Source organism: Camarhynchus parvulus, chromosome 1A (genome assembly GCF_901933205.1).
Source record: "Camarhynchus parvulus chromosome 1A, STF_HiC, whole genome shotgun sequence".
Classification (NCBI taxonomy): domain Eukaryota; kingdom Metazoa; phylum Chordata; class Aves; order Passeriformes; family Thraupidae; genus Camarhynchus; species Camarhynchus parvulus.
Window position 1 is genome coordinate 65579823 of NC_044586.1, and position 18219 is coordinate 65598041.

Sequence of the window (18219 nt, forward strand, 5' to 3'; positions counted from 1 at the left end):
GATACAAGAGAAAAAGGATTCTACAAATGGTGGAAAATGAGAGTGCTGCATGGAAAGTTTCTGAGATTCCTACACAAGAGGAAACAAAATATTATGTGTATATGTGTATAGGCTTGTTTAAACACTACTAACTATGACAGCAAGCACTTCTTTAAATGCAGTAGATAAATAATGGTAATTTTCCTTGTGCCCACAGGATGTCAGAGCACACTTTAGAATACAGTTGTGCAAAATTTAGAATGACAAATTCATTCTTTGTCATCAGGTTTAAAATATTTATAAATGCATGCTTTGACCAAAACCAGTGAAAACAAGCAGAGTGCCTGGTGCTCAATGTAATAAACATGTTGGGATCCAGATTTGCAATCTAAGCAGGCATATTGACTTCATTTTTCTACATGGAAGAACAGATTTTTCCTTAATTCAGTTTCCCATTCCTTCAGTGAGTTTTCACCCCTGGAAACACCGACTTCAGTAGAGTTCATGGCTCTCTGTCAGGTATCCAAGGGGCAGCACTGTGTTACTTTCATTATCTGGATAGTTGCAGTGAGATCTTTAACACCAAAATATTGCAGATCAAACAATTCTATAACCATCTGCCTTTTAGCCTGGAGTAAGTGACTGCACAATCAATAGTCCTGCCTTTCTGGGTCTAATCACAGCCATTCTTTTGTAATGATAAAATCAAAAATGCGATTTTTGAAGACAAAGGTTCATTGATTTCTTATTGGATCTCATTATTGAATATCATATCTGGATTTGTCAGACTGAGAGGCACATTGTACATTCACCACCCAGCTAACTTTAAGAGGGATCTGTGATCCATCACATGTGGGCAAGCCAATATCTCTTGGAATAATCCTTCCCTCCTTACACCAGCAGACACGACCTCAGACATTGCTGCAGGCAGTGAAAGCTTTGTTTTCCTTAAGGCTACAAAATCCAAATTGTGATGAGAACATGGCAGGTACTTGTAGCAATTAATCCACTGGAGGACATGAGCTCTGTTTTGTTTGCAAGTTATCTGTGCTCAAGGCTTGTTTGGAGGGTCTGTTTGTTCTTTCAGATGGTTTGAACCTTTCATTTCAATACAGGGATTATTTGGCAGCCTTTGACTATCATTGAACAGCTGGCAATTGGTAATTTGCTATGCAGGTAGCAGGTTCACCAATTTGAGATTTTATCATTTATTTGATGGTATTAATGCATTTCTTCAAGCTGATTCTGATGAGGAGCCCAGACTCAGGTGAAAATTCTGAATGTCAGCTGAAAAATAGAAATAAAACTCCTTTTGTTTTGAGGAAATACAGGACTTTACCAATCTTTTTTCTAAAACTGACTCCTCCAAATGTCAAAAGGGATGGTACCTCAGGGAGGTAACTCAGGCCATTCTACTGTGGTACCTATCTACAGTGCTGTGTATTAGTGCAATCATTTTCCCTGGTAAATCTAAAGGAAATTCTATTTACCTAATTTCCTAATGCTAACTCCTAACTGCTAAGGTGAAATAATTCCCAAAATAAATACAAATGTGGATTTTGTATTTGTTTTATTTAAAAAAATGAGAGAAGGCATGGCATATTTCTACAATGTTGCGCTGAAAGACCAATGTTTTAATAAAATACATCTCTTTTTGGTTATTTTCTCATTTTATTCAGTGAGCCAAGAGCCCTAATTTTCCTCTAAGCAATTCCAGGGAAAGAATAACAGCCTGGAGAAGCACCTAGATAAACACTGATGAGCTACATATAAACATGGGACTCTGTCTCTCCTTTAAAATGCCTTTCAATGCATTGTTTACCAGTGCGCTTATAGTCCACACCACCCTCTGATTTACAGCCTGCAGTGTTTGCTTCCTTACAGCAGCTTCTCTGGAAGGTTCATCAAAGCTGAGGGTTGAAGAAAGGAGTTTTGAAATATGGTTGTAAATACAAGAGACCCAATACCTGTAAGTGCAGAGCAGAATTTCACTACCCACGACAGACATAGTTTGCAACAGGGTACTCAGATATCCTGGCACTCCACAGCAGAGACTGAAGATGACTTTGATTTAAATGACTGCTGAAATATTCAATAACATTTTCTTGAACAAAACCACAGCTGATTTTAACCGTGTTGCTCTTGAAAAAAAAGTCAGAATGTGGTTTATAATTCTTTGCCTTACATTTCTCATTCACTTGCTAGTTCCTTTTAGGAATCTATTTTATATCTGACTCATGGGGGACCTGAAAAATGAATGATATCTCCTGTCTCAAAAGTCCTAATCTCAGTGGAACTATAGCTGTTTTCTTTACCTGGATATGTGGCGTAAAGTACTTAAGGAAAGAAAAAAGATGTTCCAGCCCTTCATTCAGGGCAGTTATCCCAAAGCTGTAACTTCTGTCCCTGTTTCCATTGTGACTCTTTGGTGCTCGACTCTCTGTAAGCAAAATGCAATTTTGAGAAGAAAAAAAAATTGTAGGAATAAACACCCCAAAATTTCTGAGATGATCAGATACAATGATAATTTATATAATTGCTCCCTCCCTTACCATTGGCAGGAAAGCCCAGAGCTGTGATCTTCTAGTTCTCATCTGGCACATCTCTCATACTTCTCTTTTATAATTCAAAAGAGACCTTTAGGTTTACAATTATTTAAGCTAGTCATCAGGCAAGGCATCATGAAATTCAAGGAATAGAATGCTCAAACTGAAGCAGTTGATCCTATTCTTGTTGAGGCCAGTGACTTTTTGTTATTAATGAAACAGGGGACCAGCATCAAGTCGTCCCCCCCGCTTCCATTTTGCCCCTTCAAAGCTGGAGATAAAATGGAACTAAATTCCCCTCACACACTCCTTTTCTCTTTGCTCACCTCCCAGTGATATCGAACATTCCCTAAAGAATGAGTAAACAACTAATTTGGGTTGAGCAAAGCAGGAGCTTTAGAGGTGATCAAAGTCACGGTTTGGTTTTTTTAATTCACCGTTTCTTTGTGACAACACATTATGTCAGCCCTGCTAGCTCATTTGTCTGCTGCAGTTCTACTTTATCAGCCTGGAGTAAAAAGAATTGATAAGTCTGGTTAGATAAAGTAAATGGAAACTCAGGACTCATTCCAATTTGCCGTACTTCGATATATTTCACAAACCTGAGAGTGCTGTGTGCCACACTAGTTGGTATTTGTATATAAATATTGCACATTAGAAGATCTCTTAAAATAATATTTATGTTTGTTTCTCCCCTTCCTGCCTCCCCTGGTTGTGTGCTTATTGGGATTCTGATTGGAAGACAAATGTCAGGCTTTCTCACTGCATTCTTTTTCAGCCCAGGCTGCTGCTCCCAACATGAATCCATCTTCATTGGGAGCTTGCTAGGCTGATAAAGCAGAAGGAGATATTTTTCCAGGAGCACTGGATACTAATGCAGCTGAAGCTTATAACTGCAATAAGTTATTCTATGCTGTGCAAGATGAGTTCCTAAAGATATTTGATCATTGCCACCAGCCAAATCTGTCTTTGTTGTGATTTTGTTGGCTAGAAATGCATTGTGGATGCCTTCTAAATCAGGTCTTATTTATTAAAGTGTTTGCAGGATGGTCTAGTGTGAGGCTCCAGAATCAACAACAAAGTTAATTAAGCCTACTTTGCTTCTAGGTGATTTAAATCCATATTTTTCCACTCTCTGCATATGTCAAATTTTAGGCAAAAAAAAAGCTTTGAAATGAAATGTCAGGAAATGTAGTTTTTAATATTGATATCAGAGAAGTTAGATTTTTTAAAAGGAGAGAATTACTTTAGAAAATATGACAGCATATAATGTGCAAATTCAGAGGGGATTTTTTGGTTGGTTGCTTGGTTGGTTTTTTGGGGATTTTTGTTTGGGTTTTTTTTTTTTCCTTTGGGTATTTTTTTTTCAGCTGATCTGGGTTTACAAATAATTTCCTGTACTCCAGGCAGAAAGGTTGCTCTCCCACCAGTTTACCTTTTGCTGAGGAAGAGCTTGAATTCAGAAACTCTGGGCAAGTTAAGAATCTTTGGCAAAAGAGAAACCCTCATTTAGCACCTAACAGTGCATCAGCTGCTCTTTCTTCAATTTATATCTTGCCTAAATAAGAGCATTTTCTGCAAAGTCTGAAATTGTAACCATGTATTTAACTGTGTAGGAGGCAGTGTGGAGGAACAGGAATCCAAAATATTGACCATTAATATGAAATAGCTCAGGTATCAGGAAAAAGTGTGAGGGTGTTGAGGCACTGGAATAGATTGCCCAGGGAAGTCTTGGATGCCCCATTCCTGGAAATGTTTGAGATCAGGTTGAATGGAGCTTGGGGCAACCTGGGATAGTGGAAGGTGTCCCTGCCCATGGCAGAGGGTTGGAGAGGGGTGATATTTAAGGTTCCTTCCAACCCAAACCATTCTGTGATTCTGTGAAACAGCTTTGGGAGTGTTTCTGTTATGATACACAAATATGCCCCAAGGCAAAGTGGAAGAATTATTTGTGTTTGCAGTTTATCCACTCCGAGACAAATTCTACTTCCTGATTACACCTGAGGAACTTTTTTAAACTCACTGGAACTGTAAACACAGAGCCAAGAAGAAGCCTGGAAAGAAGAATAATTTCAAACACAAAATGCCAGGTTATTGTTTTACACCAGAGTCTTGAGTGAAAACAAGAACTGCGTCTGCCTTGTTCTTTGAGGATCCTGATCTGATTCAGGGTCTGAGAATGCATCCTGGGATGTGCTCTGAAAGGCAGAGAGGTAGAGACCAAGTCTATGACTCCTCCAGAAATATGGGGGTTGGGGTTTCAGGTGAAATCTCAGAAGCTTAGCAAAAATACCATAACCATCAGAACAGGGACAGGTCCCCTGTTGACATTTTTGATCCCCTTGGATCACTGAGAGGGTTTTTGTTATCTCTGACTTTTTGAAATTGTGAGAATGACTAATATTTTTTCAAAAAGCCAACATAAAATAAAATCAAAATCGTTATGTTGGTTGAAATTCTAGTAAATTTCAGAACAAAAGCATTGCAAGTTCTGAGATGCTGGTTTTGGTGCTTTTAGGGGCATTTTTTGTGGTGGGAGTTTGGACAAAACAAACCAATACAAATTTAAAAAAGAATTAATGTAAAAGATTCAGTGGTGTAAAATTAATTTTGTTATATAGAAAAAAAAAATTTAAAATTAGCCAGTCCTGCAAACATCCCCATATAACAGACAGGAAAACTGAAGTACATAAGCTGCCCACAGTACTATATCAGAGTGATTTTTCAGCTCCACTAGAGAGACCAAATAACAGGACTTTGAGAGATATAACCCTTTTATAAAGTCTAAATTGTCTAGCAAAAAGACATCAGATTTTTCAGTTTGTTTAATATTGACTGTTTGATTTTTACAGAGCCACAGGAAAACGTTACTTGCAAGACTTTTATATGCTTTTCAATTTTCTTTTCTTTTATTGAAAAAACTAGGAATTTATTTCAATTTTTTGGGGACACACACCAAAAAAATCTATGTCTCTTCTAAAGAGAGAAAAAAGGAAAAGAAAACTTTAAGACAGATTACAGACTTCTGAGTTGGTGGAAGAGGGCTCAGTGGGCAGCTGGGCAAAGAGGCTCCCACAGGACTCAGTTTAACACCTTTCTGTAATATTTTCATGTCTTTCTCATTGTCCTGGTTTTATCCTAGGCCATGTTTCCCTTACATTTGTGCAAAGAAAACACAGAACAGAAGATAGCTCAGCCCTCTGCATACTGGTTTCACAACAGGGGAATCTTCAAACTTATTCACCATTCCACTAATTACCTGAGTTGATCATCTCCTCAATCTGATTCAGTCTCCACAGCTGTGAGTGATGAAAACACAATAAAAGCTTGCTAATAATTATGCTTTTATTTTTCTCATGGTCAGTATGAACTAACCTATGCACAGCCTTGGAAAATACAGATCAACATTTCTCTATGTAATAGTCAAGAGAATTTCACCAGCAAACTCTTTTTACTTGAGAGTATCCATGGGGAAATTAAAAAATTTCAGGAGTACTTCCAGTATTGATGCAGGGACTTGTGCCAAAATTATTGAACACCCATTGTAATTCCCATTGGAATTTTCCAACCAAATTCTGCAAGGATTTTACAGCTTCTTCATAATTTGCTAAGAGCCTTTAGGGACACTCTTGATTTCTTTTTTTTAAAGGCTGTTAAGCAAGAGAAGAAAGGTAGAAAAAGCAATCTGATACTTCATTTATCCAGACATTTATCCCCAATTGAACAAATGCCTGGCACACCTGCTCAAGGTGGGAGCTGCTGTGCTGTGAGCACAGGCTCATGAGGGTCTGGGTGGCAAGTCAAAAGAAGTGGACAGGTACTGCAAGATCAAGGATTTTCATCTCCGTCTGAGATTTAATATAACAATAATGATAAAAATAGAATAGAGCTGAATTTACCTCATCTTACCTGAGCTTTTATTTTTATATAAAGAGAGTCATGCTTAGAAAATGAAGTAGAAAACTCACTCAGATGAGGCAGGGTATTGCTCTGTTTTTAAGGGGTTTTGTCTTTTTCTTGGTGGTTGGAATGGATGAAGTGGATAATGGAAGTTACCTGCAACATTCCCAGTTTCAGCAATCAGTGTGTCTAAGAGATAAATGATTTGAGGAACAGTATGGATTTTAATAGTTTTGTGGACTGCAGCTGTTGAATTTGCCATATTTTTTTTCTCCAGCTCTCCTTATGTGGAACCTCATATGGAGTCTCTCTTACACGCTGCCAGCTTCCATAAAACCTTGAGCCTTGACACACTTGAAAGTTTTACCTATTGAATTTGGCTGACTCTTTTAAGGCTAGAGGTTTTTGGAAGAAAAATGTGAGGATGAATGGAAAGAGAGACAGGTGTCTGATCAAATATCTCACTTTAGGAACACAAGAAAAATAACGAGGGATTAATTTGGTTTTATCTGCATGTCTCTACACAAAGTTTATTCTTTCAGTGTGAAGAAGTCTTTGCTACATGAGAAGCTCCTCAAGTTCTCCCGATGCCAACAAGGCTGATTCTGCTCCATTTCACTGGCAGGTGGGAGAGCAATTCTGCACGTCCTTGGAGATGCCTCCTCACTCATTTCTGCATGAGAAGAGAACTTCCTCTCTCTCACTGACGAGCTGAAGGAGCTGTGCTTCCCTGTGGCCACTCTATCATGGAGCCAAGCCTCCCTGTCCCTAACCCAGCACATTCTGTGCATCTTCCTTCACTGCTTTTTGCCAGTACTTTGCCTTAGCAATAGGTTAATCACAGAATGAACTAGGCTAGAAAAGACCTTTGAGATCATCAAGTCCAACCTGTGACCTAACAGCATCTCATCAACTAAACCATGGCACAGAGTGCCATGTCCAGTCTGTTTTTAAACATGTCCAGGGTTTAAAAAGATGGTGCTTAAAAAGGTGGTGACTTCACCACATCCCTGGGCAGGAGATTCCAGCGCCCACTCACTCTTTCAGTGAAGAATTTTTAATGTTGCTGCTTAAGGAAAACAGAAATTTTTCCCACTCCCTAGGAAGCATTTAGTGTGAAATTCAGTCAGGGATACTAAAATATTTTGAGGCATATACGCTATCAGATGTGAATATTGTCCTTAACATTTTGTTTTCCATGGTTCCTGCAAGTCTCACTGACAAAACTGAATGTTCTGGCTCCTGACAGATGACCAGCAATTTTGGGGCCACCCAGCCTGATTCTTGTCTAGCCTTTTGATTAATTTTCCTGATAACCACCACACTCTGTGGATGTGTAATCCTTGGTGTTTCAGGAGCAGCTTAAGTTTGGTTGAAAGGTCATATGTTGGAAAATTGCCCTCTCCACTCAGTACTTCGAAAAACGAAATCAGATGAGAAGATCTAACAGAATCAGATCACACCAAATTAAACTGGCACAATCTGTTAATCTTCCTTTGGGTTCTTCCAGCCTCCTGGTAAACAATAGCCAACACTACACTTCTAGGCAAATAAGGTATCTTTATTAAGTCAGGAATGCATGAGAACATAAAACTGGCATTTTGGTAATTTATTATCATCTTGGGAAACAGGAGGGAGAATCCTCAGCCTCAAAACTATTCACCAGCATCAGTTAACAGGAAAAAAACCCCAACCCCCTGTGTTTGGACACAAATGTTTTTGAGATGCCTGCAGAGATGAGAGGGGACTCAGCCAGAAAGGGCTGTGAAGATCTGAACCAGAGCAAGGGAGAGGCCATGGAAAATGTATCAGGCAGAGCATCCAGGCAAGCACACTGTCCACATCCCCTTCAGCCCTTGGTGTTGCAACTTCCATTCTGCACCACAAGCTCATCACCCCAGTGAGACTGGAACCAGTTGCACAGGTCTGTGTGCCCTCTCTCCCACATGTGCAAGAGAGAGTCCAATGCCATGATCTCAGTGGTCAGTTGTGCTGGATTTGTTGTTTTTCTGAGAAAGAAGGAAGAAATGCAGATAAAGTCTGGTCTGAAAATATAAAATTTTGTTCTTGAAGAGGTGCTTGGTACTCAGTAAATATCTGGTTTATTTTTTAAAAAAATATAATTAATTTGATACCTGAGCTAAAATAAAGAAAACCTGTCATATTTCAACCTAAGAATAACATATAGCTATATATTATAAATTATATATGTTATGTATTATTCATATAACATGTGCATTATATATATATACACAATTTATTATCTTTAGCTTGATTATATTATTAAATGCAAATGAAAAAATCTCTTTTCAGCTCTGCTCTTTAAAATATCAAAAATTGAGTTTAATTTCCAAATGCAAGTGTTGCTTGAAGGTTGAAAAGTTGTATTTTGGAAAAAAAAAATATATTTTATAAATTTCTTTCACACATTTCTTAGTTTTGGAGAATGAAAGTGACTGATTACATTCTGCACTTAAATGACACAATTTAAATCCAAATTATACTTTTCAGTTTTTCAACAAAACTAGTTGCTAAGTTTTACTATTTCATAACAACTGTCTCTTGTTTTATGCAGTTTTTACATATATATATTCTGTAAGCAGAAAATGCTTTACTGACTTAGGGCTAATGGTTGTTTATATATATTAGGATCTTGAATCTAAATTCATCATCTTTCCTTATATTTGCAACATTTGAATATTGGCCTTAATCTGAAATCCCCTGAGTGATCTCAGTAATGATCCTGTAATGGCAACGGTATGTTTGTCATAATGCATAATTTTTTGGGTTTGGCTTTTTTTGGCTCTTGGTCCTTTACTTCTCTGAACAATGTCCTGGATTTGCCAAGAACTGGGAGGCATTCCAGAGAAACAGAATGATCTTGCCAGTATAGATGCAGCTATAAAGGTATACATTATTTCTTAGCTCTATAAACTGTGAGTAGGCTGAGTTTTTTCCAAGCTCGTATATACCTATTTCTATGCTTTACTGCTCTGGTGGCAAATTTTAATTTATTTTTATTTCCAGTGTTTTATTATGTTTGCACTCAACTGAGGTAGAGACCAGAATGGGTGATTGTTATACAGTAGTTTACTTTTAAAAGAAATAGGGCTTCTCAAGCAGCTAATACAGGAAGATGTATCACCAGCTTGAATAATTGTGACAACCATAGACGGTATCAGTGCCTGTTTGTTTGCACAATACCCTACTGCATTAAGAAAGCCATCCCAGCTGTCTTGGGCTCTGGAGTCACCCATTTCATCACTTGACACTGCAGCAGATGTTATGGATTGATAACAGACTTCACTTCATTCACTCCACATCTAAGATTACCTCTAGAAAAAAAAAATCAAATACATTATAACACTCCCAGCCATTTGTAAAAAAAAAAAAAAAAAGAAAAAAAATCTCAGCAATTTGTTCTCTCTCCTACAGCAATAAATGGCTCCTTTTTGGCTTTGAAAATATGTTTAACTTTTAATTTTGTGTTTCTTTTCTTTGCTTAACACATTCACAGTGCGGGTATGCATCTTACTACCTGCTGAAAGAGAGAAAGATGGAGATAGATTTAATGATTTAAATATTTTAAGACACAGACAGGTTTTAGGATTATGAGTTCTATTCCCATTATATGAGATGCCTTATATATTTAGTGATAGTGTGTTAATGCAGCTCATTTATTGTGTTGGTGGCAGAAATATCAGACAAACCAAGCACAAGCACTGCAGTTTTGGGTCTAGTAGATGAATAGTGATATTTGTATGTGCTATCTCTTCCTTCTGGTGGTGCTGGGCACTTTTGTTTGGTTGGGTTTTGTTGTTTTATTTTCTTATTTTGGTTTGGACTATTTTTTGTTTTCTTGAGATGCAGTAGGTGAATGTGTAATTAAATACTGTTGTGTCCCATAGATAAATGACCAGAAAATGTGTATTTTTGACAGGTCAGTGTGTGTCTGCTCACATTTTTAAAGCGCAGCTAATGGAATAACTGAATAAAACTAATGGAATAACTGAATAAAATACACTGGTGGAATGAATGGTGGGATCCTGACATAACCTGCAACCTGAGTTCTTAAAGATGACAACTGTCCTGAGACTCCCTCTGCCTTCAGAGGGGCTGGGGCCCTCAGTGTCTTCTGTGGGACTGAGGTGAGCACCCAACACTGCAGCCTGTGAAAGTCCAAGGGGTGCCAATGAAAGCAACAGGGCTTTTTTTCACCTCCCTGCTTGGGCAATTAATCCCATGAATCAGCTGGAATGGGAGCAGAGCCACCCTGTGCTCCTGGTGCCCAGCAGGCTGGAGCACACCTGCAGAGGATCTCCCTCTGTCTCTCAGCATCTGCAGGGCAAGCAGGGTCCAGCTTGGCTCAGCCAGTGATGTGGTTGGAGATCTGTGGGAGAGAGGAAAGGTTGAGGAGGAGATTTCCTTGAATTCTAAGGAAATGTGGTGGGTTTGGCCTTGGCTGACAATCAGGTGGTCACCAAGCTGCCCTGTCACTGCCCTTTCTCAATAGGACAGGGAGAGATAAAACAATGAAAAGCTAATGGTTCAAGGTAAGCAGAGTGAGATCACTCAGAAATTACTGCAACAGACAAAACAGATCTGACTGAGGGACATTATAGTTTATTTTCAATGAAACAGTAGGTTAATGAAAAATGAGAACAAAGCTAGAAGTAATTTCCCTTATTCCCCTGTTCTTCCCAGGCTCAGCTTCACTCCCAACTCTTCTACGCCTGAGCAACATCGGGGGAGTGGGAATGGAGGTTGTGTTCAGCTCATGATTCTTCTCCCCTGCTGCACAGTCCTCCTCACACTGTTCCCCTGCTCCAGAGTGGGTTCCTTTCCATGAAACAGTCCTTCATGAACTTCTCCAGTGTGGATTCTCCCCATGGGCTGCGCTTCTTCAACAAAAATCCTGCCAGAAAACCTGCTCCTGTGTGGGCTCCTCTCCACAGGTTGCAGTTCCTGCCAGGAATCTGCTGAAGTTTGACCTACAGCCTCCTTCAGGAGCACATCCACCAGCTCTGGTGTGGTCTTCTCCATTGGCTGCAGGTGGATATCTGCTCCCCCATGGACCCCCATGTGCTGCAGGGAAGAGCTGCCTCACCGGGGGCTGCAGGAGAATCTCTGCTCTGCCCCTGGAGCAGCTCCTGCCCCTCTTTCCTCACTTACATGGGTGACTCTCATATTTTGTCATTCTTATCTCCCCCTTAAATATGTTACCACAGAGGTGTTACCACGGCTGTGAAAGGCTCAGCTTTGGACAGCTCTGGCTCTGCCCTGGAGATGGCTGGAACTGACTTTGTTCAACATTCAGGCAGCTTCTGGTGTCATCTCATAGGTGCCACTCCTGTAGCCTCCTCTGGTACTAAAGCCTTGCCCCATAAACCCCAGGCAGAGAAACATTTTCAGAGTTTGCACTGATATTTGGTGTCATTTGGAAGCTGGATTCTCCTAAATGCTTTAGAAATCCTGATTTGAAAAACCTGTTTTAAAATTGCTTTGAAATACCCAGCTTTTGGGTGTACAAAGGAAATTGGCTTACCTAGGTGGGCTGATAAACGTTACTGATTTCAAGGTGTCCAGCACTTCTGTGGAGGCTGATCTTGTTGTGAAGCAGTTTCTGACTCCTCATCATTTACAGCTTAGCAAGTCAAATCGTGTTTTGAAGACAACAAAGAAGCCTAAACTGAGTGCTTGTTGGAAAACAAAAAACATATGTTATACATAACAGCAATTTTATAACAATCTTCAAATCACACTACAAAAATTAACATCTTGACAAACTGTGTATGGGAATGCCTTTAGCATGAACAACTTATTTCATCCCATTATTATTTATTTATTAATAAATTGTCCTATCAATTATTAATTCTGAACTATACAAATAGGTAACAAATACAAGCTGTATAGATGCAGTTAATTGTTTATATTTGCGAGAGGTTTACTACAAAGCCTGCAATTTGCAGTGTTTAAAGATATTTAGATCTTTTTTTCTGAGAAGAAAATGGTACATTGCTCAATGTGAAGAGCCAGTAATATTTCTTAATATGAATAAAACCATGCAGAATTTGCCAAGTATAAATGACGTTTAATTTACCATATTTTTATTCAACACTTGGTTCTTATTCTCTTCAAAATCCTCAGAGCATGACTCTGCAGTGATGGAAATTTAAGCAGAATCTTTTTTGTTTGGTTTGGTTTTATTGGGTTTTTTTCCACACACATTTACACAACTGCCAGGGCTGACGCAACACATTATCACCCTGACATGTCCTAATGTGTCCCTGCTAGCACTAAAATAGCTGCTGATGGATATGATAGAAATCTGTGCTGGGTCCTCAAGAAAAGGATGACTTCTGGATACAGGCTCTGAACATCTGCAATTCTGTTTCACACGACTGCAGAAATACATGTTCTCGTCTGATAAAAGACTTGGCAGTGAAAAGCAGGTAGATTTCTCTCCCATCTCACATATAATGAAACACTAATATAAAGTCTCAATGAAGCTTCTCAACTGAGGAAAATACAGAAAATTTTCATTATATTAAGTCAAAGCCTCCCATTCATTTTGCCTGCAGTAAAACGACACGCAACAGTAACTTATTGTAGGCAACATTTCATAAGTTAATATCTAGATCATTATTCTTGTGTATGTTTCCTGGAAAGAATGTTAGATGTGGGGGTTTTTTTCTATGAAATACATATTCAATTAGCTTATGAACTTTCTATTGTTGTCACTTGTATTCTTCCTATTGGACTATTCTGACACAGAAGTCAAACTCCCAAAGCTCACTAGAATTATTCTCACTGACTCCAATACTGTGGAAATTTGAATTAGGCTCTCTTTTAGGCTACCTCTCTGCTATATTTTAGGTATAGGATCATCCAAAGATCTGCCTATTTATAGCAAACCCTTATACCCTTATAGCAAACCCTCACTTTGCTGCCCAAAGCTGCTGTTGGTACCCTGAGCATTACAAACCCTTCACCTGCCAGGCTGCTCCTCTGCAGGGTTAACAGTGTTTGCTGATAAATCAACCACAAGGACCTTACATGAGGAAATATGGCAACACCAACATCCCCCACCTCAAATTTTCTCTTCTCTGACCACCTCTATGTCAATCTTATTTCACATCTATAGGTAGGGGAAGTGGGAAGTGAGGCAAGCTGTCCTCAGACTGGTTATTGAAATGAAGGCTCTTCACTTTCATGACAGAAAATCCTAAAATTTGTGTCCAAGCAATTCTGGAGCCTGTTACTAAATTTGCAATAAAAACCAATTAATTCTTCATGGAAGAAGTTAAAAGGGCATCAAAAGGGATTTCCTGCTGAAAACCAAAATATTTATGCCCCTATTTGGAAAGCCAATTTAAGATTTTTAGAAGATGATGAATGCATTTTTCTAAATTTTCTGTATTTTTCATGGAAAGAAAGTTCAGTTTTATACTGGACCATCTCAGATGGAAAATAACCCAGCTGTTCGTTGCATGTATTTATCCAAGCATACTGAACATGTGAATCCTATTTTGCTTCTTGTGACTGTAATACATGTATTTGGCATTTTATGTTCTTCTGGTTTTGCTTTTCTCTTTTCTGCCAACATACTCTCTTTGTACCTTTCAAACTTGCCATGTGTATGTTCCCAGTGATGATAAAAACAATGTTTTTGCTTTTTCACAGACATGTGTGTATTTTGCTACTGGAAGATCTTTGAGAAACTCTTTCTCAGGCTATACAAGAAATCTGTGGAAAGACCAGAAGATGAAGAAAACTATTCTAATGGTCACGTTAGCATTTTGCTATGAAAATCTTTAACATCTTGACCCCATCTTTCTTTTGGTTTTTATTTGTTTGCTTGTTTGTTTGGGGTTTTGGGTTTTTTTGTTTGTTTGTTTTGTTTTGTTTTGTTTTGTTTTGTTTTGTTTTGTTTTTGGGTTTTTTTATCCTATCAGGACCCTGGTAATAGACATACAATATCTGCGCTGTATTTCAGCATTCTTCCCTGTAGATGATAGATTCTAAATAAGTCATGGGTTATGATTGCCATCCATTCTTTTATCTCTTTTAAATTGACTATTTCCAGCAAATTTATAGATTTTTCCTTCCATCTTTTTCTCTTGAGTTTCACAAAACAGCTGATGCAGCCCAGAATGTGAGAAAAGAAGCTGATGATAAAAAGTGTCTATGAAGTTAAACCTCATCAAAAAATGTGAAGCATAGCTTTCAAACCTTGACAAAAACCTTTAATTATATTGTTCTGCTGCCTTGTTTGGGAGTTGGGAAGACCCTGGTGTCTCTGCACAAAGTTTTGGGGTTTTTTAGCAGCAGATTGTGATATTCTCAGAAGATTCAGAAATACTGATCCAGTGCTACAATGCAACAGAAACTTCAGCAGTAGCATATGGTGTGATGTTACACAGAAGAAGGAGATCACATCACACATCTCTACAATCTCTCTGGCGCAAATTTCATGAAAATTAGATTATTTAGCACCAGTGGTGTGGTGCTCACTTTTTTGGTTTTTTAGTTAAATAACCAGAAATTAATTGATCTTGAGCAGCACCAGCCATCAGGACACTGCAGGCATGACAAGAACAGGATCTGGCTCCTTTCTTCTCAGCTTAGATATTTTCCTGTCCTTCCTGCTCACTGTCAAAGTTCACTTTGACCCTTTTTCAACCTGAGTACTAAAAAAGTATTCTTTGAGAAATTGTACTATGTTCCATGAAATGTGAATCATTTGACCACTTTTTTAGGTGTTTGCACTCACTTTTGCATGATTAAAACAAGGAGAGAGCAGAGATCATGCGCTGACTGGGTGATCTTTATCTCCTTTGAGGCAACACGATTTCTGCTGGGTGATCGGGGCTTTCTGGGAAAATTACCTCAAGCCCACATATAAACAATGTACTGGGAGCTTCAGAAACAAGTCTAAGGAGAAACTGAAAATAAGGTCTCTTCAATATTGAGAATCTGAGCAGTAAAGAATGATTCTGAGCCTGATATACTGGAAGCACGCCCCACTGTACAGACACGGGACAGGACAGTCACATTACCTCCTATTCTCAAGGATTTTTCTGTTTCCATTTGTCCTCCACAGAGATTGGAAGGTCTGTAGAACAGGGAACTTCCTTCTTATTTGAATTTTCATAATCCCATATGTATCACAACTTCATATGCCACTACTCAATCATAACTGAAATGATACATGCAAAACAAATGTGAGACTTTCCTCGCTTATGTAAAATAAAATTGCTATAATTATACTTAACCCTGAGAGCTTTTGAGAAGCTCAGATAATTGCTGTGATGGAAACTCCTTTGAAAATCTTTTGGGCAAAAGCTGGGGAAAAGGAGGGATGGGAAACACTTTCAGATAACCCTTCTCTCCAAGCATTTGTGTTCACAGTGACAGTTGAAGGCATTATAAAGAGGAGTTCAAGTCAGCACTATTTGACAATTTACATTTCAGAAAAGAAGCCAGTGCAGAACTTTAGAAAACTAAATGGATTTTACCAAATTTTGATTTTTCCAGGAATAGCACTTTGATAGAAGTGAAGATAAAATAAAATATATTCCATTCATAAAAATAAATCAAAATAAACATGTTCATCTAAAGACCAGCTTAGTCCCCTTATTTATATATAATCTAATGATTCTAATAAGGTACAAGGATATTCATATTTAGTTGAGTGATATCACTATTAGGATTCACTTCAAAGAATTAGCTGATTTTCTTTCTCCTCAGAGTATTACTCTCCAGAGAGAGAATTTAGTTCTGCATGCTACTCTATCAAGTGAAGGCCATGCCCAGTAGAGTCACCCTCCCTCAGAAACTGCTTTCATACAGTGACAAATCCCAGAGTATAAAAAAATAAATGAAAAAAATCACTTAGCTTGGGCCAAAATCTCTAAAAAACAGAGATAATCACAGCTAATGCTGATCACATCAGTAAATTCCTTGGCTCTGTGGGCTGAAGTTCTAATGAGAACTGATTGCTTCCATATAATTTGCTCTTCAGCCTGCAGCACTGAAATCCCAAAGAGTAAATAAGGGCAGCACTCAAAGAACACTGTAGGTGTGAGAAGGACAGTGGCTATCTGATAGTCAGGAATGGGATCCTGAATCATGGGAAAATGTAGGTGTGAGATAAATGCACAAGAAAAACAGAAGTGTTGGACTAAGGAATATGATTATTTCTGTCCATGCACTTGAACTCTGAGTTACTATGAGAATGAAGAACCCCTGACCACACAGAAGTTTGCTTTAACTATTCCAATGCAAATAGCACTTCTGATATTTACCAGATGCTCAATTGTTTTTCATTATTATCATTGCTACTGTGTGAAGAATTCCTCCTCTAACACGTGGCAGAAAAAGCATTCAGAGGTATGGAAATAAAGACAAATATAAAAATAAAAACAGAGGAAAAAAATAAAATAAATATTTTTTTCTATAATATTCTTCTAAATTCTCTAAAAAACATCTAGTGCCTGATATTTCATAAGCCTCCAGGTGCATGAGTGCATAAATTTTAATATTGTAACAGTGTACTACTTATCTAGTTACATGGCTAATTCTACATGTACTGCAATGAAAAGTCTGTTTTCTCTGGTACCAGTGTCCCAAGGGGAAATCCAATTGCAAATGTAGCTGTGCTTCCTCAGTATCCTTACCAGAAATCAGAATTACTTTGGAATCTCTGCTCTTGCATGCACCTTTGTGCATCAGGCTCTGCACATGTAGGAACAGCCTTCTTATCACATATCAAAGCATTTCTAGGACTTAGGATCTCCTAAATCTCCTAGGGACTTTTTGCTACTTTCTTTTGAAATGCTTTAGGATAAGCTGTTGTTTAAAAAGATGAGAAACAAACCAATGAATTCTTCTTATTTGCCATGTGGATCCACTAAGATATGTGAAGAGGAAAGTGACAAAAATAATGAAATTAAGTATTTTTAAATATTATATATATTTATATTTTTATAATAAAATCTTCCCTTTTTAGAAAGCAAGTGGTTAAAGAGAATGCTTTTAGTAAGACAGTTCATTTCAATTAGATTGAAAAGCTTTTGAAAATACTTTTTTGCAGAATCCACTTCTGTGTACACATGTTCTTATTTATTTAATCATTCTTAAATTGCATCAGCTCTTTTTCCTCAAGGGTGAACATGCAGTATCTTTAACAAGTAATGCTCATTTTATTCTATGATTCTATCCAAAAATACACAGCAACTGACAGGGTTCTAATGACTTTGTACATTTCTTTAACCCTCTCTTGGGGTTGAGAAAAGATGAATATTATTGACAAGGACTTCTTCTGTTTGAAACCAATACAGTGCATCTGGATTGGCAAATGCTAAATAATCAGTCTCAAGAATCTGACATACTGAAAAGTCTGGTCAGACTGCTCAGTTAATGGATAAAGGTATCATATGTGCCCTCTATCTGAGGCATTTACACATGACACAAGATCCCCTAACATGAAACAAAATCCCTGACCCTCATTTCTGACAGTAGCAGTAGCTGCAAGTACTTAATATGTTGTGGAGCTATAGTTGGGAAATCTCTCTTTCTTATAAATATTCAGAGAGTGCTGTAAAGAGTTTAACTTTGTGTCCCTCAAGTCTCAAGTAGCAGTTTGAGATGTGCTCTCAAAATTTCAGGAAGTCTTCACATTATGGAGCATTTCAAAACTTCTCAGGATCTTGAATATTAAACTTGGAAAATGTTCTTTGAGAAAATCCTGCCACAGATTAAACCAGAGATCCCATCCTCCGTTGATGTAGAT